Here is a 4,847-nt window from a genome sequence, read left to right on the forward strand (position 1 = left end):
GCGAGAATCGTCAGCTCTTTTATGTAAATCTTACAAAATGCATGTTTTAAAAACACATTTAAAAAAATACAACAAATATGTGCTAGACAAATGGTCAGGCACAAGTGGAACCATGTCTGATATTATCTGTGACACGTGTTATATTTCCAGGCTTGCCTGCAACAGAATAATACTGTCATCAAATATATTTACAAGAACATGACGTTTTATTTGAGCAAATTTACACTGTAAACATGAAAGTATTGCAACACATTTGCGTACATGAAATTCATATAAATATTCAAAAACAAAAGTGAAAGATTTTGAGATCAAAGAATATTTCAAACGGGGATTTTCTATGCCCTCCAAATCTGTTATGATCCAGTCATATTTTTTTTTAAAACTAAAAAGATGCAATATCATTAATTGGTTTGGTTATGACGCCTACATGACAATTTGGAAGACTTAAAATTCTTTTCATTGGCAGAGAAGAAGTAATCCAGATGTCAGGAACAATTGCTATCTGTGGCAGGGTCTCATCCTAATACACAAATGTCAAGTGTTCATGATCTAATATTTTTTTTATACTGTAAAACATGAAATTATTGCGACATGAAATTATTGCGAGTGTGGGTGGTGAAACATAATTGCGAAATGAAATTATTGCGAATTTCTATAGTGGGGAAAAAATTATTGCGACATGAAATTATTGCGAATTTAAATAATTTTTTTAGTAAATTTGTCTATAAAATGTGGTAGATTGTTAATTTTGAGGTGACAGTCGGCTCTTCAAAACATCGGTTGATTGGTGATCATTAGTAACAGTAAATAAACAATACCTGTTATCAAACTCAATTTTTAAATAATTATTGTTAAATTAAATCCCTTGATTAACTCCAAGCTGACGAACGACTATAAAACACATGGCATGCGACATTGTTATTACTTTCAAAATGGCGATATTGGGACTCTTTCTTGTGAAGAGTAATGAAGAGAGGATAATTCAATATGGCCAACATTTCAACGAATTTTCACAAAATTATTGCCAACATGAAATTATTGCGAGAGGGCCTCGCTCGCAATTTTTCGCAATAATTTCATGCTCGCAATAATTTCATGTTTTACAGTATATAAAACTGCTGTACAGTGAGCATAGTTATCCAGTGAAATTGATCAATTCTAGTTAAAGTTTTGGCCTTTTTAAATTTACATTGGTTACTCTTGCATAGAATATGCATTGAGCTCTGTTGATTCATGTTTAGTTAGAATATTTATTGAGCTGTTTTGCGTCATGGTTAGTTAGAATATTTACTGAGCTCTGTTGCGTTGCATTATTTTTAGTTTGAGAACGGTAGTATGTATTGAGACATGTTTAGTTAGAATGTTTATTGAGCTGTGTTGCGTCATGTTTAGTTACAATATTTATTGGGCTGTGTTGCGTTGCATTATGCTTAGTTTGAGCAGTATGTATTAAGACATGTTTAGTTAGGGTATCTTAACTGTTGAGTCATGTTTAGTTAAAATATGTATTGACCTGTATTGCATCATGTTTAGTTATAATATGTATTGAGCTCTGTTTTGTCATGTTCAGTTAGAATATGTATTGTGTTGAGTAAAGTTTAAATATATTTTGTTGGAATATATTCTGGTCTGTAAGCTAATGCCAAGACATAAATATCAACCAATCATCACATTAAACTGTGGACCTATAAACTATAATAATAAAAAAAAGAAATCGTCAAATATAATAAATAAAATTCAATCTGTTTTGGGAATAAGCATTGTATCTACATTCATTCGCTGTGCATTTAGGTCAAAATAAAGTATTGAATTGGGTTGAGCTCATGTGTTATTTCCATTAGTGATCTAGCTGTTTTATTATGCTACAACGCTTAATTCATTAATTAGACTATAAATAGGGCTTAATTCATTATTTGTGTTATAGCACTTTACTCATCATTAATGGTACAACACTTCACTCATGACTAATAGCAATTAACATATTACTCATGATATAGCACTTAGCTCATTACTAATAATGGCATTTGACATAATACTTAGGTATATCACCTCACTCAATCCTTACTAATGGTATAGCATTAACTCATTACTAATTATATAGTACTTAACTCATCACTTCTAGTATAGCACTTAACTCATTACTAATGGTATGTAATTTAACTCATCATCAACATTGGTAAGCTGATATGTTGACTAGTAATGAGAATTTTTGTCATTAAATCATACAAGTGATCATTATTTAGTATGTATAGAAAGTGGTTAGAAATTATACAGTTGTCATTAATTAGCAGGTGTGTAACTAGCTGTAAAAGATATCACTACTGGTGTAAAAGTGTGACTGTTTATGACACCCATCACTATTGAATACACAAACCTGGACAATAGTGGTTTATGACACCCATCACTATTGAATACACAAACTGGACAATAGTGGTGTATATCATTCAATAGTCACAGTTTTATCACCTTAATGACTACTGCCTGATTACTAACAATTTTAACTAATATACATTATGTATATAAACTGATGACTTTGATCTATTAGTGTTGTATATTTTCATAAATAACAGTTATTTGTTGCTTAGTCAATGATATCAACATTACAGTCTAATGGTACAGCACTTGATCATTCATTAGTCATTACTAATGGAAAAAAACACATGAAATTAATCCAATTCCAAACATTTATAAAAGTGATTGAGCTTACTTAATACATGAAGAGATCAAATATATTCATATCATATTTTGCCAATGGATATCAATCTGAATGCTAAAATTATCTTGCAGTCTCACACTATTTAATATCGTTTTCATCAGGCCAGTTGGTGCAGACAAGTGGGACATTAAAACCCATTTCACTCCTTATATAATAGTCCTGATGCACCATTTACTTTACGCTAAAATATCAAATATCTCACCACTTAATACACGCTAAAAATGTACTCAGTTTGTTTATTTAACATTTAATTAAGAAAACAAAATACCAACGCTAGATAATCTCCAGGCTTGGATTTAATCAGATTTAAACTAGGCCCATAAAAGATGGCGGGGTCTTGTTACGTTAGGGCAGCATAGATTGATGAAATTTCAATGTAACGTAACTTTGGAAATACTGAACGGAATCAGTCCAATGTTGAACTGATATTCCAATTAGAGATTCAATTTTCACAATATTGTAGTTTGCCAGGGATTCTATAGCGTTAATTGGCGCATCGGGCCTCTAAGGAATCTTAATCTTGAGCAATGATAATATTTTTGATCAAGCACTACACAGTATAGAAGGCTCCACACTTCTCTTAAAACCCATACTACTATCACAACTTGCGAGACTAATCGCATCTATATTATCAAATTCTTCCTCCAAATCTGCCTCCCTTAAATGATCTGCAGTATAATCCAAACCCCTTTGATCCACAATTCGAAATGCTTCCAGGAATTCGTTAAAATCAATCTGACCATCTTTGTTCAAGTCCAAACTCTTGGCCACATCCTTTATTTGTCCTGGCAATAAACTAACGCTTGTGTGGCGTATTAATATGCTGCATGCTTCCTGGAACTCGGTCATCGATATATAACCAGAGTTGTCCTTGTCAAATATTCTAAATATGGTCTCTAAACTGTCTTTATAACGATATAACAACTCCATTACTGAATCACCATTCTGAAAAAAAAAAAAAAATGACCATCTTCGTGTGATTAATGAAAGATAAAATTATTGAACATAGCGGTCTCAGACTTTTCATTCATATCTTGGGACTAGGGACCAGACCAAGGCTACCAATTCAATCATATTCAGGGACCAGACCAGGACTCCCCTTTAAGTCATATTCAAGGACCAGGCCAGGGCTTCCCTTTCAGTCATATTTGGGAACCAGGCCAGGGCTCCTATTACAGTCATATTTTGGAGAGTAGGGACCAGACCAGGGCTCCCATTTCAGTCATATTTTGGGGAGTAGAGACCAGACCAGGGCTCCCATTCCAGTCATATTTTGGGGACCAGACCAGGGCTGCCATTAGTCACATTTGCCAGTCTGGAGAACTTACTTGTCAGTCAATTTACATACTATAAATACTATAAAACTAGAATTTCAAAGAATTTAGACTTAATTCACAATAAATACAGTTATATAGACTTAATTCACAATAAATACAGTTATATTGTAATGTGTCAAACTTGGGACTTCCTGGTTAGTGTGCCAGCGCTTTACTCACCGAGTCACCATGGTCCCTCAATAAATCCATACCAGAAACAGCTTACCTCACTATATCTGTGTAAAATCTGTAACTGTTCAAATGTTGTATCGTAAATAACCTGTTTGTCAGAGTTTAGTTTAACTAGTTTAGATCGCAGCATTCTCCACGGAACATCCACATCCATTACTGTTTCCATAGCAGAACACCAATCACCTATCGTTATTGTTCCTGTCAAGGAAGGAATGAAAATTCATGAGGCCAAAACAATTTAATTTTATTCCCAGTGTTGCTTCTTCTTGTCAGTGATGCAGGACAGATGGCCTGACAAGGACAGTGTCTAGTTGTTCGGATTGGACAGAAAACCAAGGTCCCTTGTGCACATAAAAGAACCCTTGACAGTTGGAATTCAAAATAAGACCTGGCTAATGAAGATGGGCATAAGTAGTCATACAGTGTGCTCTATGGGAAATTTGCTGATGTTAGTAATAGAAGAAGGCAAACATGGAGATATTCTAAAATCATGCCAGAATCTTCATAACTGACAAAATAAATAATCTTACCCTTTTCTTCGGTATCATGTTTCTTAAACTCCTCCAAAAGATCAGATTTTAACGCCAATATTTTTTCTCGTAAATCTTGCATGGCGGAAGCCT

This window comes from Patella vulgata, chromosome 8 (genome assembly GCF_932274485.2).
Source record: "Patella vulgata chromosome 8, xgPatVulg1.2, whole genome shotgun sequence".
Lineage (NCBI taxonomy): Eukaryota > Metazoa > Mollusca > Gastropoda > Patellidae > Patella > Patella vulgata.